We start from the raw sequence: 20,460 nt of genomic DNA, 5'->3' as shown, positions 1-20,460 counted from the left end.
GTGACCACATATGAGGAACTGTACACATACATACACACACACACACACACACACACACACACACACACACACACATATACATACATACATACATACATACATGAGGGTCATAGCATTAGAGAACCACTGGCCTAGAAGCTGTAATGCCAGCTGCTACTAAGGGCCAAGGACTCCAGATATGTCAGGTCTACATAAGACTGTAACACCTATAAGGGTGCATGCTCTAGGCTTATACAGAGCTGTAATGCCAGCGGATTCTGTCTGGTCTCCAGTCTATGTTGAAAGGCTGAAGAGGCTGGGTTCCAATGCCAGCAAAGGATAATACTGGTAGCAGCAGCAACAGAGTGGATTCACTCACTAGCAGGGAGTGAAGGGAGGCAGGCAAAAGGAGCATTGCTTTCCCTCCAGACCTCTTTTAACTTGTACTGCTGCTGGAAGGTACAGTCCCCCCTGGACAAAGGTCTTGCCCAGATTCAGCTAATCCCTGCAAGTAACCCCACACACCAACACAGAGGCAAGTCTCTTAGTTCATCTCAGATTCAATCAAGTTGGCAAGTCAAGATTAACCACAAGTTTATATAAAACTTATATAAAATTCATAAGTTCAAACAGCAACATCTTATTATTATATAGGATCAATGCATGAATGTTAGTTTCATTTCTGTATGCTAACAACAAATAATTAGAAGGTCAGGTTTATAAAGAAGTTCCATTTAAGATAGCTTAAAACCAATTAAGAATAAAATTAACAAATATATAAGTTCTGAGCATCAAAAACTAAGGATTATTTGAAAAGAGACCACCTTTTAGGGAAACATATTTTAAAAGAGTCCTTGATATAACATCATCATATAGTGGAAAGCTAAAAGGTAAGGTTGGATGCATAACAAATAGAGAGGGTATAGAGAAAGGTGCTAAGCTTATTTTATCAGGAACTCAATTCTATGTGCTAGATATTGAACCTAGGTCCTCATGCCTGTTAGACAATTGCTCTACCTCTGAGCTATGTCCTTATCACTGTTATGTTAGAGATAAAATTCGGAACACATGAGCTTCATACTTTTAAAAAATACAAGCATATGCCATGATCATGAATTGTAAATGTTAATATTTTAAAGATGTTTTTTCTCTGCTAATTGATTTTGAGATTCTGTGCAGTACTGATAAAAATACCAGTGGGGTGTGTTCATTCATGCATGTGTGTTTGTGTGTAAACTGACAAGATGATTCTAAAATCTTTATGGAAATGAAAATAATCCAGAATAGTCAGAATAATTTTAAAGAGTGGCAATGTTTGAAAATTTACAACTACTTGATTTTGAGACTTATTATAAAATTACCATAATCAACACAGTGTGATATGCACATAAATATGGATGGACATCTGAATTATTGAAATTAGAGACTACAGAAATAGATCCATGTTTCTCTCTCTCTCTGTCTCTCTCTCTGTGAGAGAGAGAGACAGAGAGAGAGAGAGACAGAGACAGAGACAGAGTTTTTTGGATGCTGGAATAATTAGATATCTATTAGTGACAAAAAATAAGTTCAATCAATCTTTGCCCTTACACTATATAGAAAAACTAATTCCAAAGTTGGGCTGGCAAACTATCTCAGTAGATTAAGGCATGTAATACCAAAATGGATGACTGAGCCTGAGCCCCTGGCCCCACATAATGGACTGAGCCTGAGCCCCTGGCCCCACATAATGGAAGGAAAGGACTCACTTTCTCAAACTGTCCTCTGACCATCAATGTGCACTTTATGGGCAAGTATATGCCTCTTGTGTGTACCATAAATAAATATAAAAGAAAATTCAATTAAAATGTGCAGATTCACTCTTTTATAGAAAAATACATACATGAAAGAAAGGCTGAAATGGTAATTAGTATACCCATGACCCTGTTCCACAGAGTAGGATAATGGAATCCAAGAAGCACCATGACCTGTCATATACAAGAAAGAACACCAGGGAAAACACTTTCGTCTGAGTCATCAGGGCTAAGTAAGGACCAGGGGACTGGATGTGACTACCAGTAGGTCTCAGAAGAATTGGGATGTGGGTCTTGGGAAGATGTTTAAGTCTTGGTCTCCAGGCTTGAGAACCAGAAGCAATCATAGATGTCCCAAATTGTCACTTTTATCATGGCTGTTTCAAAATACCTGATGAAATCAAATTTATGAAAGGGTTTATTTGAGCTCAAAGATCAAAAGCACAGTCCTTTGGTTTGGAAAAACACAGTGGCAGAAACGTGAGGCTGCTGGTCACAGTCAGGTAGCAGAGAACAATATGGGCCCTCTGGTTTACTTTCCCTTTTTACTAGGTCCACTGCTAGGTGTGACGTCCGCCTCTGTGAACCTAGTGTAGAAACTCCTTCAATGACATCATCAGAAGTTGAGTCCTAGGTGATTCTAGATTTTGTCAAGGTGACAACCAAGCCAGCCATCAAACAGAGTAAGAAAAATAAGAATAACACACAGTCTGTGTCGAAACATTTGGTCTGATGGGACCTATTAAATAGAAGGAAGTCAGTTCACTGATGGTAGGTATGGTCCTTGGAGGGTATTATGGGTGCCTGGTCAGTTGTTTCCTTTTCTCCTTTATGCTTCCTGAGCTCCTTAAGGTAAGCAAGCCTTCTCTATCATGTGGAGTTTCTTCACCTTTTAGATTCTACCAGGCCTTCATGGGGCTAGATGACAACCACTTACCGTGGTGGGAATCGCTATCTAGGCTATCTAGTCATTGTACTGAATAAGCCCTGGTGATATTCCCACAGATTCACCTAGAAATCGTGGTTTACCTGCTACCTGGGCATTTGTCAGCCCAGTCAAGTTGACATATAAAATGAATCCTTAAAATTATATAAATAATAGTATTTTCTTGGTTTTTATGAATGACAAGATAGCATAACTACATGTTTTGCCAAAATTTCACACAGGGAAGCTGAGATCAGTCACAAATTCCAATTCTTAAAAAAATCTTTCATTAACTCTGCTTTCTTATATATTTATTTACAGACTTGTCTAGAAGACAAAGTAAGAGTCTTGAGTGCTCTCTTACAATACAAATACAAATACAAATACAAAAAAATGAGGTTCATGAGTAAGTGACCTCAGAAAACATCTCATTTCCTGTTTTCTGTTATTCAACATTGAATAGTGGTTTCCTTTGAGTTTAAAACCTTTCCATTTTGGAGGGAAACTTCTTAAGAGACAGGATGTGAAAAGGGAAGTGAAATAAAAGGATATTTTAGGACAGGATGTTTATAAGGGAGATTTTAAAAATCAAAAACCAACCCAAAACAACAACAACAACAACAACAATAACACCTTCTAAGGAGAGATGAAATATTCCATCCTGCAGGGAATCTCATTAATTGAGAAAGTAAATAACTCAAAATAGCTTCCGGAAGTCCCTGAAACCGAGCATAATTAACTAGGCCTGTCTTTCTTCAAGAGTATAAAAACAGTAAAAAGAATGCTGAAAGTCACCCTGAGACTAGTCCAGCCACTTGAAAGAAGCACAAACAAAATGAATCCCTTTGAAGAAACAAAGACCAATTGAGCTGCCTAAAAGAAGCTCAGATCAATTGGGCCACTGGGAAGAGGTACAGTGAATTATTGTTACATATAAACTACAGTGCAGTACATCAGTATTCTTTACTTCCATCTGCCTGAAACTTCACCTGATCATTCGCTGTTTCCCTACTCAGATGGGAGGGTATCCCGGGACTTGGAAGCCCAGGCACCGCTCATCTCTGAAAGGAAGCCTCCTCAGCATTGGCGGTATAGCTCTCAGGGGAGGGTATCCCCAGCTGAGGAGCTCCGGAGCCTCAGCCCTGACCCACTTCGTTTTTTTCCTTCTTCTTTTCATTGTTTCTTGGCTTCTTCCAATGAGAAAGTCACACCAGGCAGAAAAATCTCGTGAAAGATTTATTGGAGGGTTCAGGGTATAGAAGGACGAACCCAGGGTGGCTGCCTCTGCTCCCCCTGAGTGGACAGCAGGGAATTGAACAAAGGACAGGGCTTATATAGGATTTCTTAGTAGGCGGAGCTTTCAGGACAGAGATTTCCCAAAGTGAGGATTGGTGGGATTTCAAGTCCTGAGTTCTGGGAGCTCAGGGATTCATGGATTTTCCTGTTCTGGGGTTGGCAGGGTTTGTGGGACGCTCAGGGATTGGTGGGTTTTCCTGCTCATGGACTGGTGCTTTTTGCACCACTTCCCCCCCTGTATCAGGCCCATGAGTTGGGATGGGAAGATCGTCCCAGCTGAGGCACCATTGCTGCTGAGCTGCTAGGGGAGCTTGGAGAGGTGTCACTGTTGGGCAGCTCCTGTGGGACAGCTCCTATGGTATTTTACCAAAGCCTTAAGCTGAGGAGGGAAAGGAGATGCAACCACTGTGTACAGCTCCTGTGACAGCTGCAGGCTGAGGTGGGAAATACAGTGGTTTTGAGAGGTGTGGCCATTTTGACAGCTCAGGCAGCATAACTACACTCTCTCTTCTGGTAACCACCATTCTATCCTCAGTTTCCACGAGATGAACTTTCTAAGGTTCCACATAGGAGTGAGGTTGTGCAGGACTTGCTTTCTGCTTGGCAGTACTTAGTGATGCTGTAATATTCTATTATGTATGTATGTCACATTGCCACTCACTCGCTGATGGATATTTATACTGTTACACATTTTGGCTATTGTGAATGAGTCTTTTACTCTTTATATCATATGTTCTTATCATGGCAGCCAATATTCTAGCCCCTATGATATGAGTAAAAAAAATCATTAAATATGCAATTAATAATTTCCCCTCAGAAAAAGTACTACCTCTCCATTCTATACCAGTGGAACTGAGGAACTGGAAGGAGTTACTCATCATATGGCAAAATAATATAAAATAAAATTCACTAATAAGACAAATATAACAATTTATCTGTAAATTGTTATACTCATAAATATGTATATACATATGTGCTGCAGAATTACTGTACTCAAAATGGAATTTAGCAAATTTTATCATGAAGTTCTGAATATATTTGTAAGAATTATTAATTAACCTTGAAAATGACACATTCTCCTGCTATGAAATACAAAGTAATAGCATAAGTTCTAGTTTGTAGTAAAGGTAGGTTTCCACATGAGGAAACTTGAACAAAGTCAAATATATATATATATATATGTATATATATATATATATATATATATATACATACATACATACACACACACACACACACACACACACACACAAAGCTAACATTTCTAATTTAGGTATTTATCCCAGAGGAATATTTGTGTACTAAGTGACATTCAAGTATGCTCATAGAAGCATCTTTATAACTACCCCACAATGACAGCAACTTAAATAGCTATCCAAATGGAATAGGTTTTCTTTTCTTCCTTTTTGGCTTTAACATCTATCTATCTATCTATCTATCTATCTATCTATCTATCTATCTATCTATCTATCTTTGTGTGTGTGTCGGGGGTATTCTATGCCACATATATGAAGGTCGGAGGACAGTTTGTAGGGACTGATTCTCTTCTTCTACCATGTGGAGTCTGGAAGCTGAGCTCAGGTGGCAAGTACCTTATCCCTTTGAACCAATCTGCAAGCACAGTTTTCCCTTTTAGATGTGACATAGTCATACATGGGATAGTAAATGGCAACGGTTTTGTATCTTGAATGTTCCCCAAGTCCTGTGTGCCTGTATCAAAGGCCTGGTCCCCAGCCTACCGTGCTATTGGCATACAGGTGGACTCTTTTTTAGGTTAGGAGGATAGGTCATTTCCTAAAAGGGAATTATGAACTCTAGTCTGTTACCCTTTCTGTTTTGCTTCCAGGATCCCATGCAGTGAGTGTAACCATAGAGTCTGTCACTGGTCTAACTCACCAGAGACTAAAATCTACCAAAACATGAGCCATCATGAAGCCTTCATTCCTTAAATGTTTACCATCTCAGGTATTTTGCCACAGACAGACACATTTAATATTGAGAAAAGAAGCCAGACTTTAAAAACATATACAGCATGTTTCCAGCTGTATGAGTTTTGTTTTCAAATGGGTAGCACCAGCGTCTGATGTTAGTAGTTATAACTGTGGTTGCCGTTAGGATGAGAGATGCAGGCAGGGCATGTGTGTGTGCAAGGGATCCTGCTGCTCCGTGTTTTGACCTAGGTGATGATTTCATGAATAGCCCTGCTTTTTCATAACTCACCGAGGACTCGCACTAATTATGCTTCTGTCCAACTAAAAGTGGAATGGTTTGCTTTAACTCAGCCTCAGGTGTGGTCTTGGGCCTTCTTGCTTTGAGCCTGTGTAGCAGCATAGTTTATCATCACGGTAAGAATGGGTGGGAGAGATCTTCTCACCTCGTACTAGACATGAAGCAAGAGAAAGAAAGGAAAGAGGCTGGGATGGAGATGATGTTCTAATATCCCCTGCAAACACACACTTCAGTGTCCTAATTTACTTTCTCTGGGCCCCCCTCTGAGAGTAGACATCATTGCCAGATAATACCACAGTCTGGAGACCAAGCCTTCGGGGGAGGAGTCACTATAGACTGAAACTAGAAGAGCCGTTTCCTTAGTACCATACCCACGTCTCCCTTGGTGCTTTGTTATCTCTCCTCCGCTTTGCTCCCCTCTCCACTTGTCTTCCAATCCCTTTCCTTTCTCTCTTGATTTCCTTCTCATACATTATCAATAAACATTTATTTTTTTAAGTTAAGAGTTAAAAAAGGTAATTTCAAATTCCTAAAAATCGAGGCAACCCACAACTAACAGGCAGTTCCTCACTGAGGGAAAGTGTTGAGCTGAGCTACTCCAGGTGAAATCCACAGACTAACGCAAGTCCAAAAGTGTTTGCGATCAGTCCAGATTGCAGAAGCCCAGAGACTGGGAATAACTATGCAGAACATTTTATAGCACCAAACAGCTTTTATGTCAATTGACTCTAATAATAAACACCCAAGGTCTGTATTGTATATGCCCTTTATTTTTAATGTAATGTTCCTAGTAATTCAAATTGTTGTATTTTCTTACATATTAGATTGTGTTGATGTATGTGTGTGTGTGTGTGTATACATACACATATCACTCTTTCACAACATAGCTTAAGTCTGTTAAAGGAAGAGTGATCTGAGATGAACAGCAGTAATAATGTCCTACACAGCAAGGCACACAATGTATGTCTTAATTCCAGAACTCTGGGGGCAAAGGTAGGATAATGGTAACACCAAGATCAGCCTGAGTGTGATAAGAGTATGAATCCACAGCTCAGAGTCTGCATGCTTGTCTTTGACTAGTGACACATTTTTTTTTTAACCTTGAGAGGTAGAATACAGCTGGAGGAAGTTAGTTTCTAAGGGTCATGTCCTTATAGGCATATTATTTCTGGGTGCTTTTTTTTTCTGTCTTCTTCTCTTCCTGGTCCACCATTTTAATGAACTCTGCTGCTCCACCATACCTTCCCTGAATCTTCTGAAATTATGAGCAAACATCGCTCTCTCCTTCTTTACATTGGCCACAGTGATGAGAAGTAATTAATAAACTAGGTTATTTCAGATGGGAAATGTGAGGCAAGCCCATGCTCCACAGTAAGGTCATGTCTTAAAAACAATAAACCAGGGCAGTATCTTTCAAAGAAGAGGAAAAGAGTCCCAGGGCAGGCAGGCAAATGGAAACCATCAACTAAGATCATTACTACATTGTGCAATGGTTATAGCAAGTGTAAATAAACTATATCCTTCTGAACAAGGCACAAATTGCAAGACTTCATTAAAAAATTCATAGAAAATACAAGTGTATGGAAGAGTGTGAAGAACAAGACACAGCTGTGCAGAAGAGAGCAGTGAGCGCATGTGTGCTGTGCTCAGCTTGCTGTCTCGACGGACGCCTACCTGAGATTCAATCAAGCACAAGAGAAAATCATGAGATGGAGAGACAAGCTGAGCATGAGCTACACGGAAACCCACTCTTAAGTTTGGACTTAACACAGCATGTTGTATTACAGCAAATATTTGAAGACTGTGCTCATACATGATAGCAAATTATAGACTATATAGACACAGTAGCATCAGCTATAGTTGCTGCTGTACATTTATTTACTTACAGTTTTGCCTTGCTGTAGGCAGGATCCAGGACTTCATGCATTCTAAGTAAATGCTGTACCAATAGTTTGTATCCAAGCTTATGTGTTATGGTTTCACACAATGGGGAGTTCAGTTGGTATGTTTACAGGAGCATTACCACAAACACACGAGTAGTATATTGTACTCTGTATGTCAAATAAGGGAGAAAAATTCAAATGTTATAGAACTATATACATAAAAGAGCGGACCTGTTTGTACATATACTTGCATATTGATATTATGCATGCAAATGAATGTAACTACATGAGCCTTTGGTTGTTATTGTTGTTAGTACTTACTCCCATCTTTTTGTCCTTAGGTTTTAGAATACCCTTTTTGCCTTTTTCAGCTCCTGATGCCCTACCTTCCCTGTAATGGTTCCACACCTCCCAACAGTGCCCTCCTGGAGACTTGAGCCTTTAGCACTTATCTCAGCAATGGATATTTGGCATCCATACTGTGACAGTTGTCCCTGTAAATTTTTAATTGAAAGTTTTTGCCTTAGATAAGTATATTCATTAGATATGTGTCAAAGTTCTAATTCCAAAAGAGACAAAATTAGCACAACCTCTGTGACAGTCTATTATATTTTAAAATTAACTTTGTGTTCATGCACGCATGTGTTGAGGCTCAAAACTTAGAACCTTGTATCTGTTCAGTATGTGCTACATCATGGAATTACATCTCCAGCCTACAATTAACTTAGATTGGGTCATTATGGTTGTTTGCAAGAATTGTCATACACATCAATAATTTCTCAAAGTCGCTTATTTTGAACATTTCTGTAATAGGAAAATATGGCTTTTAATTGGAGGGTTAGACAGACCCCTTTTTCTTCTAGATCCCAATGTTGTTCTTATTACTCACCTCCAGTAGGTTATTTAACCTTTTCATCTCCAGTATACTGCAGTAGCTGTTGTAGCACATGGCATCAACAGTCTGGAATTTGTTTCCACAGGCATTATTCATGTATTAAGAACCAGTTGAATTTGAGGAAGTCATTGTGTTAATCGTGAGGAAAATGGAAGCGAATAGAAAAAGCTTTGAGAATTTGTTGTGTTTTATTGAGATATGTTCCTGGAGTCAGAACTAAAGAGTGGGCTTTAAAGATAGTGTTTTTGTTTTCCCAAACTCAAGCTACTAATCATTAATTAGTAAATGGGTTGTAAAAATGCTTTGGGGTAAAAATTAAAGAAACTCTCCTGGTTAAGATAGAACCAAAGATGGCATAAAGGTAAGGCCGTTTGGTGTCAGATCGAACTCTGATGCTTTGTGGAGAAAGCTGGGCAGTTGGGGTGGCAACTCTCTGTGTGGTACCTGAGCAATGGGGAATCTAAAGGCCCAGTTTCACAATTTTGGAGAAGAGTTTGGAAATTTGTAGTGAAATGAACAACTTAGTAGGGTGCTGACTTATCTCCTGTTGTTGCTCATAGCATGAGGATATTAATTTAAAAATAATTGGCACATTCTAGAACGTTTATTACTTAATGTATAACGATTTTCTTGAAGTGATTTGGGTTGATAAATCACCTGTAAATTTTAAAAGTCACCTCTTCCTGTTTCTAAAGTTATGATACTGTGATTTTGGAAAGGCATTGATTGAATTCAGGGCAGTTCTCAAACACAACTGGAGTCAACTGCTGAATCGAGGGGTTGACAAATGAGGACACTGTTACCAGTTTAATCCCCAGATGGGCCAATTAGTTTCACATTGAGAAGAACTCTGTTCCAATGCCACAGATTGCACCATTAACCCCAGTCAGTAGTCTTCAAATTGAGTGTCATTGATCACAAGAGGCCCAGGTTTGAGTGTCAATAGCTCAGCACAAACCCATCGTCACCTCTGAGACAGGGGCACCTCTCACCGCCTAAACCTTCATCTTGGATGTGACAGAGAATATGGTGGTAGGATGAAGAGCCAGGCCTCTCTGTCCTTCTGTTTCCTGTAACCCACTATATCATTATAAAAGGGAAAAGTCACCTCTGCATAGCTTCAATTTTTAAATGGACTCTGTGTGCTATAGTAAAAAGAGATAATAGCATTATTGATTAGCAATACCAAAGGCAAGCAACAAATAATGAATGAATTCATTTTATTGATATTTCAGGGCACCTTAGAAGTTTTAACACTGACCCACTTAGAAGTTTTAACACTGACCCAAATATATATAAAAAAAAAGCCAAATACAAATTTTCTAGTTTCCTGAAACCTGTAACTTTTAGCAAATAATATTAAAAGTAGAATTGTGCCGGGTGGTGGTGGTGCACGCCTTTAATCCCAGCACTTGAGAGGCAGAGACCAAGTTTTGAGGCCAGCCTGGTCTACAAAGTGAGTTCCAGGACAGCCAGGGCTATAGAAAGAAACCCTGTCTCAAGAAAAAAACAAAAACAAAAACAACCAACCAAACAAAAAAGTAGAATTGTATCATATGTGGCATCTAAAAGAGGCAGTGCCCAAAGCACCTGACTGATCCAGTGCATACATTTGGCTTCCTCCTGTTTATTATCAACACAAACCAAGTCATGCCGAATTTTTTGATATAGAAAACTTTCAGAGCTATCTTGAAGTTGAGACTAAGCCTAAAATTATTTCAAAGGGTAATATGGGGTAAAATGAGGTCAAATTAAAGTATTTTAAATGTAGGCATTTGTACAAATAGTGTCATTCTTACAGTTATTTCTGCAAATCCATAATGGATGTTTTGATGTGAGGATTCATTTAGCATACTTATCTTTTAGTAATAAAATGCAATTAAGTTAATGGTAAAACTGATGTTAGCAAAAAGCTGGTTTAGTTATTCTTTGTAACAAAGCCAACACTCTTGAATCTTTATTAATCTTTTGAATAAAGCCAAAAATCTGGAGAATAAGGGAACAATGGTTTGGATGTGAGCCTGGGAACCTGGGTGGATCCCATTTGTGGCTCACTCCTCAAACAGGGACTGCGCTGTCTAGGTTCTTTGACTGTGGGCATTTTTAAACATCGGGACTCATGCTGCTTTCTGTCCTATCTGCTGCAGCACGATTATTTTCACACCTTTCACTTGCTGTCTCTCCCTGTCAGGTGCCATCCAAATACCCAAGAGTGTTTTTTTCCCCTCCCAAAAGTACAGGAGCAAAGGTTTCAATGAGTAAAGTGGGCTCCTGGTTCTCATCTTGTGAACGTGGAACCCAAGTGCGAAATACCAGGGGTACTGGAGATGAAACAGCTTTGCCTTGGTAAAAGCTAGAATATAAACGTAGGCCTGCAGACGGGGGACTGGCTAACACTTCACTAGAGACTCAGAGGACCCAGGCCACCCTATGATTGGGCCTCTTTGGGAGAGGGGAATAAGAAGGGTCTGTGGCGGAGTTTTCTGGGGATTGTTCTTGGGATAAGCAGCTGGGGGAAATGTAGGAGGGCAAATGACCCCACTGAAGGAAGTCTGGAGAGGAACTCAGACTGGACCATAACCTGGAGGCAGAAGCTGACACAGAGGCTATAGTGGGATGTCACTTGCTGGTAGATGGTATCACTATTATAAAGAGGCTGCTGGTCCTCCGACCATGGCAGGTGAAGATTGTGAGGGGCCTGTAGATGCATCACGAGGAACTTGTACCTCCCACCCCATAGTACTATTACTGTTGTGATACAAATTGTATACTATAGGGATTATTTCAGTGGAGTGAAATTCCTGTAAAGACAGGATACCTATCGAGGTTAACATTCCCAGCACTGAGAAAATGTCTAATTTACTCTCCTAAGGAACAAGTTGTAGATGTGGACATGGAGTACAGCAGCCACTAGCATGTTGCCTTAGTTAGGGTTACTATTGCAACGGTAAAACACCATGACCAAAGGTGAGTTGGGGAGGGAAGGGTTTATTTGACTTACATTTCCACATTGTTGTTCATTACTGAAGGAAGTCAGGACAGGAACTCAAACAGGGCCATAACCTGGAGGCAGAAGCTGACACAGAGGCCATAGTGGGGTGCCACTTGCTGGCTTGCCCATCATGGCTTACTAAGTCTTTCTTACAGAATTCAAGACCACCAGCCCAGGGAGAGTATCACTCACAATGGGATGGGCCCTCCACATCAATCACCAAATAAGAAAATGGTTTGCCCACAGCCTGATTTTATGGAGACATTTTCTCAATTGAGGTTCCCTCCTCTCAAATGACTTTAGTTTGTATCAAGTTGACATTAAACTATCTTACACAATATTAACATTCCTTCTGGGGCGGGGGAGGGTAAATGAGAAAGGAAAGCTTCTCACTGAAAAGTAATGTTAGTGTGTCAAGTCAGCAAGCAGATGTACTGGCTAGTGTTTTATGTCAATTATGTCGATTTTTCTTCCACTGTCTGCTGAATATTTTGTATCTATGTAAGTATTTTTGAAGTGGAAACTTAAGGGTTCTTTGGAAAGTCTGTTGGATGGTGTTTTCCTGGAGCAAACATGTGAAGGAATGTTTCCTTCAAGTGATCACAGGTGTGAAAGGCTAAGGCAGACTCATGAAGGAACGTTTAACTGAAGCAGACAAATGAAAGGATGTTCTGCTAAAGCAAGCATGTGAAAGGACACATGATTAAGGATTCTTCAATAATGACACACACACACACACACACATATAATATATATTGGTCTGCCTTACATTGTGTAGTTGAGCTGCATTTGTCATGACTCCATAGAGGGTAATTCACCAAAAAATTTCTGGTGGTGTGCTGCAGTTTCTTGATGCTTCTGAGGACTCGGGCTGATTGGCAGAGTGATGTCAGCTGAGACAGATGCGTGTGCTGAGGCAAGACATGTGTTGAGGCAAGACACGTGAAGGACATGTGATGTTTGGAGGGCTATAAATAGAACACACAGTGATGGAGGCTGAGTTAGGCTTGCTTATAGAGCCAGCTGCTACACTGGTTGGTCTGGAGTCTTTGCTTTGCTGAGAGAGGATAAGCAAATTTCTCTTGGCCCCTCTGGGTCCCTCCTGCTGACTTTCTCTGAGGCTGAGACCTGGCTGTCTCTGCTAGGCAGTGCCACCACTGCTGATTTGTGTTTGCTATCCTGACTCTACTGAACTGGACTGCTGATCTGCCGCAGACTGGCCCCAGTTAGTCTCTCTCAATCTGCGGAAGAAATCAGGGGTTCTGGTTACAGGTGAGCAAGGAGTTGGGGACAAAAAGGGTGACAAACAGACACAAACACAAGGGAGTGCTGTATCTGGATGTAATTTGTCTCAAAGCAAGCACCAGTCTTATAAGTGAGTTTTACACAAAACAGGAATGCGTACAAAAAGCTAACAGGAACCAACTGGGATAAAAATCCATGTTAACAACTGGGATCAAAAGCAGCCCCACCTAAGGTCAGTTTACTCTTAAAAGCCAGGGGCAAGGGCTTCACGCTCTTGCCATAGTTCCAATTCTAGTCTATTGTACCGTCCACCTTCCCCCTAGGCCACTGTAAATTACTGTGTATGGGTGTAATTCAGCTATCTATAGTTCTAAGTATCTATTCTGCTTCCTCCTTAGACCTCAACCTTCCTTCTTCCTAGATAATTGTAAATTCCTGTGTAGTGCAGTGACTCAGCTATCCATTCCCAGGGTCGGCTCAAGGACTGCCTAGGACTGTTGAAGAATCTAACTTAGCTATAAGTCAAAATCAATCCTTGGAGGCACTTATAATAAAGCAATATTGAGGGAAAGCACACAGATCTGTTTGCTGACTAAAGCAAGGACAGATTTGGAGCACTCATTATTACAGGATGCCATGGTTCCAGGAGACGAGTTTTTCCAGTTTTCATGATCTTTTCGCCTCCGGACAGTGTCCAGGTTTCTTGGCCTGTCATGCGGGTCACTACTGGAGTGGATGTAGCACTGGTGTATCTGTGAAATGTTTGCAAGTGGGTCGAGCTGCCTCTGTTAACCTACAAATTGAACCATTGATTTCCAGACAACACAGACAGGAGTTGCTTCTAAGAACCTTTTTAAACAGGTCCACTTCCCCGTATCCTTTATTTCCCACTACCTCTGGTGAGTGGTGGGGTAAAAGGGAAGTTAAAGCATTTAAGAACCATCATTAAAAATAAGGTTTGAAAAGATTTGTTTCATATTTCACTTTAGATTCTCTTTCTCTCTCTCTGTCTTTCTGTGTCTGTCTGTCTCTTTCCCTTTCTCTCTTCCCGTGCTAGAGATGAAATCCAAGGCCTTGCACATGCTAGGCAAGTATATATCCACACTCTCCTAGCTCTCATATTAGCTGTCATGATGGAGAGGTACCCACCAACCCTTCCTTCAATATTTATCCCTTTATTTTTGTTCTTCTCATGACACTTTAAGAAATAATACACTTTCCCCTTCTTTTCAATCTCTCTCTTAGCTCTTCAAGCTCCTGTTCTGTTTTTCTCATTCTCAATAATAAAAGAAATATGATAATATTAATGATAAAACAACATATACCATCTCTTGGATCCCCTGGGGGCCACAACTTAGTTTTCCTTCCCTCCTAACATTTCTGAGGACAGCAGGAAGAAGACTTGCTGTGTTATAAGGCTGACTGTGGGTGAGGGTCCTAGAGTTGTTGTTTGCTGATCTGGGAAAGTTCCTTAACCCATCTAAACTTATGTTGAAATCATAATTCAATAATTATCAAGTTATAGGACTGGAACTTGGTGCTCAGTAGTAGCAAGCTTGCCTCATTTGGATGAAGCCTTGGGTTTAATCTCCAACAATGTAAAAAGAAAAAAAAATCATTCCAAACTATAGCAATTACTATATGTAGTTCAAGGTTCTAGAAGCATATTTAGATTTTATCAAAATAGTTTGTCTTCTTCATTTTACACACATGGGGTAGAGTAGATCTATCATTCTAAAATTTTGCCTCTTATTAACTCTTTCTCTTTTACACAATAAACAATTCTCTCTCTCTCTGTCACACACACACACACACACACACACACACACACAGAGCATGCCTGAATCTAAGGGTTTTTATGGTTCAGTGTCATCCTTGTCTAAGTGATCTTTTCTTCTAGAAAATGTTCCTTTACATTTTCACTCTTTGTTTTATGGCATCTATATCTTGGAATGTATAGAGCTGAAATTCCACTGGTTTCAATGTTAAAATTTCTATGTAGACCACTCACTATGTAGATCAGGCTAGTCTCTAACTCACAAAATTCCACTTGTTTCTGCCTCCTGAATTCTCAGATGATTTTAAACCTTTTAAGAAAAAATTCTGAGGAATCAATCCAGGGCAAGATTCTCTAAAATATTTAATAACATTAATGTAAATAACAATGTACAAAAATAGAAAAATTTTGGCACAATATTTGTCAAACAAAAATACAAATGTAGAGAAGATATTAATTTTGTGCCTTTAACACCTGCTAACATAAATATATTTTATTCTGCATAGTGTAATATTCTGTATATCATTCATGTGAGCACATATGCAAATGAGAGAAAATATTTACACATCAATATATACTTTTGAAGTGGATATGAAAACTCTTCATTTTGTCTTCATAATGAAATCAACCTAGCACAAGATCAGTTGTTGGTCCTCTGCCTTCTTACCTCTGCCCAGTTCACAATGGTTGTATCTCCCAATAGCTGGAATTCTCTTGTGTCTCATTTGGGCTTAACACGCACAAACCTCAACACACCCAGCATAATCTTCTTTGTAGTTTTAGCCTTTTTCTTCCAGAAAATAGGCTTAGACTGCCCACCAAAGCCACTGTGTTTCCTGTCCCAAGCTTGCCTCCCCTGGGGAGACGGGGCATCCTTGCCCTTTGTGTACTGTGTCATTTCATCAGGCTGGTACTTGCCATACTTCTTGCAGAAAACCCAGCATTCTTTAGGAATGTTCTCCATATTGGCAGAAGAATATCACCTCAGAAATAGAGAGGGAGAGCCAAAAACAGAAACACTGATAATCTTCTTTTTAATAGGAATTAAAATTTGAAGTTTCAACAGAGTTTTCAAGATATAAAAGGGACTATTTTTCAAACAACCCTATTATGAAGAAAAATAGGATTCAGATACATTTTTTATTGTATGGATATAAAATAATGGAGAAAATGCCAAATAAAAGAGACTAGCAAGGAAGGTTGGGTCCACCACGCACTGTGGGAAGGAATTGGAGGATGCTTGTGCAGCTCATGCCAGTGGGCTTCCACAGCATCAGGCCAAATGCCCAAGATATGTTCCCCAAAATGAGGGGTTCTGTGGGGTGGGGTCTAACTCCAACTTGAGAATTTATAAATAAGCTTCCTACATGTTTCAATGCAGAAAAGAGAGGGAGAAGGAGACAGAGAATAGGACCTTCTGGCAGAGTGAGAGGATTCAAACAGGCTGAGCAAAGAGAAGCTAAGAGGTGACTGGGAACAGTCAGCTATGTGACACGCATATCACAGGGATTGCAAAAGAGGTGCTGGTTCCAACAATCTTAAGAACCCCAGGACAGACATCCTGAAGCACTTGTTCATGGATGTGCACCATGCAAAACCCTGTGTTTGTTTTAGTGGTTCTTGTTACTATCTTGAAAGCCCTAATTCTCCTTCAACAAAGGGTATGACATTTTAATTTTGTACCTGGCCCTGCAAATCACCTAGCTTCTCCTTCATGCAAAGCTGGCTAACATGTCTCCATGTGTGTAAGGACTGTTTAGTCCCTTACTCAGACTAGCTTTGTGATGGAGGAGGCATATAAGGTAGAAAAGTAAAGAAACAGAACATGTCTGCTTTCCCTTCTATGGCTACTAGTCTAAAGATGTCTCAAATTCAGAGTTTGACTTAAAATCGCATTATGAATTGAGCATTTGAAACTTAAAAGTGGCCACAGTTTTGTCCAGTAGTGAAATGCCAACTGAAAAATTTGCAACTAGATTTTCTTCTATCTAGATTTTCTAAGCAAGCCTTGCCAGAATGTTTGTATCTTTCTACAATGTCAGAATTTACTAATTAAGGACACATCCAAAAGCTATTCCAGTTTCATTGGCTTTACTTCACTGAGTATCTTGGCTTTGCTTGAAAGTCTTGACCATGGCACCTTCCTGTTTTACATTCCACTTCATTCCTAATTAGTAACCTCTGTAACAATTAGATCACAACTCTAAGGTATCACGAAAGCTGAGAAAGGGTTAATTAAGAATGTCCACTGAATTGAAAGAGACTTTATCCAGAACATGGGTGGAGAGCCATGCAAATGTCTGACTACTTCATAACCAATGTCAGATCCATCTAGGGCAGAGCTATCTGGGTGGGGTCAGGCTAGTTTACAGTTTCAAATTGAACAGTGTATGTACGGCAATGGAATTGGACTTAGCTAAAGCCAGGGACAGAATCACAAGCTCAGTGACTGGAGATCCTGTGACATGCACACTGGGAGGTTTAGCAAATGGCATGCAGATGTGTGATATGGGCCACAGTTTTTAGGCCTTCTTCCTCTTCTGTTTCATGTGAGGAGCTTTTATTGTTCATTGCTTTGGTATATTTGATAAACACATGCATGCTGTTTCTGATAAGGTTTGATAACTCCATGTGTCCAAGCACTGTTGACTTAATTAGAACTGTAAGTGGTATTTTACATTTAACATAATAATAATAATAATAATATCAGTTTGTGCCTTATGATTATGCTATGCAGCTGGTGGCTGTTCTCTGTAAGTTCTGTGAGCCCAACATCTTGAAGCGTCTCTTGCTCAGACAAGTTACCAAGTCATCTGTGTTAGCATTTGTACTGACATCAGGTGTGTTTTTTAGACCTGGGACAAGGTACAAGCTTGAAAGCTGATGCTCTACACAGCAAGGAGTACCCTAGGGCAGAGCACAGCCTAGTCTCCATAGCTCCTGCTAAAAGGAATTAACTAGTATTTATTTAATTAAATAGCACAGAATCAACAATTGAAAAATAAATATAATAATGAAGTTGGAGTATATTTGAAATGTTCCATTTGATTCTGTGCATATTTTAACTAATAGAGGTTTTTTTTTTTTTTTTTGAATGAGAGAATTTTCTGGAACAAGACTGTATTTACCTGAAAGAGCTGAAGAGTTTGGGTAACTACCCAAGTGAAGGTTGGAAACTTACTGCTATTATTTCTTTGCTAGTTGCTGCATAGTTCAGTCAACATAGAGTAGACTCTGTAGAAACCAGAGATGCAGACCATTTGAGGAAGATAAGATCATATATTAAAGCAAGGCTCTGGTGTGGCACTATGTATATATTTATTGCATACAAAGATTCCACTGCATTGCCAGCAATAATTATTATGTGTGTTTGTTGCTTTGGAACTAGAACATGAGTTCTAGGTGTACACTCCACAAGCAGTTATTTAATCGTGGCTACTCACTTTCTGTGATATAAGTATCTTGAGAGAGAACTGTCTAGAGAATGCTTAACTTGGTAACAGATTTATCTAAGAGAATGAAAATATAAATAAAAATTCATTTATACTTTTGTAATAAACAAGAAAAAAATATGGAAAGAGGGAACTTCCCATAAAGATTTTAAGTATCACACTTTCATATAACCCCATAATAGTGACATAATCTGTCTTCAGGATTGTTCATACAGGTGAATGGCTTATGCTTTAAAGTTAGAGGAAAGGGCCAAAAGACAACTCAGATTGGTAACTACTGCAACAGAATCTTCTTTAACTCACAGTCAGTCCATGCTGCTACAGCTAAGTCTCACAGACTAGGTGGCTTAGCCAACAGAACCGTATTTTTCACAGTTCGGACAACTATGAATTCCAAAGTCAACCCCACAGCTCACATAGTGACTGGAAAGGGCTTAGCTCCTGGATTGCATTTAGTAATCTTGTCAGAGCGGATACAAGCTCCTGTTCCTTGTTCTTTTATTTTCCGATTTGGTTTGGCAGTTTGAGTCAGTATCTTCTAGGCTGGCATTGACTGGTGATCTTCCTATCTCAGCCTCCTGAGTGCTGGGGTCACCTGTATGTACCACTTTGTTGAGTGTGGTGGGCCTTCTTAGTAGGGCACCAATCCATTCAGGAGGGGACTCACTCATGATCTTGTTACCTTCCGAAGGAATCATAAAGCCATCACATTTGGGTTAGAATTTTAATCCTAATGGCAAAAAGATTGGGGGAGGGCAAAAATCTTCAATCCTTTAAATATTACTTCCATGTTTCTTTTAATCACTTTCTTGTTGATGTAACCACATACCCAACAAAAGCATCTTAAAGAAGAGAGGTATTATTTTGACTCCTAGTTTGAGGGTACAGTCCATTGCAGTGGATAAGTCTAGATGACAGGGGGGCTGGGGTTACATGCAGTCAGGAAAGAGAGAGAGAGAGAGAGAGAGAGAGAGAGAGAGAGAGAGAGAGAGAGAGAGAGAGAGAGAGAGAGAGAAGAGGGAGCTGAAAGATGTGCTTTGTCCTTTCATAGGGCAGGAAATGGTGCTGTCCATAGTTAAAGTCTCTTCACCTCAGCTAACTCAGTCTAGGACCTCCCTCACAAACATGCCCCCAGGTTTCTCTCCTTGATGATTGTAGAACCTATTAACAATTAGTCTTAACCATCAGCCTCTTGTCAATCAAGCCATCTCTCTTCCTCTTGACCTCATGGGCTATGGCCATCTCATGATATAAAATGCATTAAGTACAACTTCAAAAGTCCTCATAGTCTTTAATAGTTCGTCTATCAAACGTGCAAGAGCAGCTTCTCCTTTGAGACAGTCTCTTTATTGTGAGCCCTTACATTAAAAAAAGAAGACATGTACTTCCAACACATAATGATACAAAGTAAACCTTCTCATTCCAAAAGGCAGGGATGGAATAGCAAGCAGATATTGGGCTAAATCAATACCAAAACACAACAGAGAAAACACCAGTTCTTAAAGCTCTGTGCTTAGCATCTGGGAATTATGCTGGCTTTATCTGGACTCCAAAGGTCTTGGATATCCCCTAAAGTCTGTCTTTGCTTCCTGTAACAGCTTCTTCTCTCTCGGTTCAGATCTACTCTGTGCATGAAACTCCCATTGGTGAACACCCCATGGTCCTGGCTTTGCCAGCATCCTAGGGTCTCCACTGAAACTCAAGACTTGCCTGCCTTCACAGCTTCACACAGTGGCTGCCAATCAGTGTTAACCATCACAGCTTCTAGTTATCACCTTGGGAATTCTTTACTAATCATCCACGGTCTTCACTAGTTACACCTTCGGCTGACTATGTCTGCTCTTTCCCCAATGTTTCTCTTGTCGAGCCAATCTCATTTCATGGCTTGTTTTAAGTGGTTTCATACTAGCACAACATCTGAGGGAGTGATTTGCATAAAACTTCTTTTGAGCTATCTTCCATGTTTCCCAAAACTTCTTTCTGAGCTCAATGTT

At 39.9% G+C, this 20,460-nt stretch overlaps 1 long non-coding RNA gene across 8 annotated transcripts in view; it reads right to left on the bottom strand.

Moving 5' to 3' along the window:
• Gm36904 overlaps positions 1-20,460 on the bottom strand; it is a 113,068-nt gene that overhangs the window by 85,419 nt on the left and 7,189 nt on the right. For 6 of the 8 annotated variants that reach the window (XR_865749.1, XR_865753.1, XR_865752.2 and 3 more), the window contains exons 1-3: positions 12,762-13,324; positions 8,109-8,273; positions 6,214-6,373 (exon numbers count right to left, since the gene is read on the bottom strand). This is a non-coding gene — a long non-coding RNA (predicted gene, 36904). Of the gene's footprint in view, positions 1-6,213; positions 6,374-8,108; positions 8,274-12,761; positions 13,325-20,460 lie in introns of those variants that run through there. The other 2 variants (XR_001779550.1, XR_865751.1) reach the window with 2 other exon arrangements.

Source organism: Mus musculus, chromosome 1 (genome assembly GCF_000001635.26).
Source record: "Mus musculus strain C57BL/6J chromosome 1, GRCm38.p6 C57BL/6J".
Lineage (NCBI taxonomy): Eukaryota > Metazoa > Chordata > Mammalia > Rodentia > Muridae > Mus > Mus musculus.
Note: the sequence above shows the minus strand (reverse complement) of the source record. Positions and strands in the feature narration are given on the sequence as shown.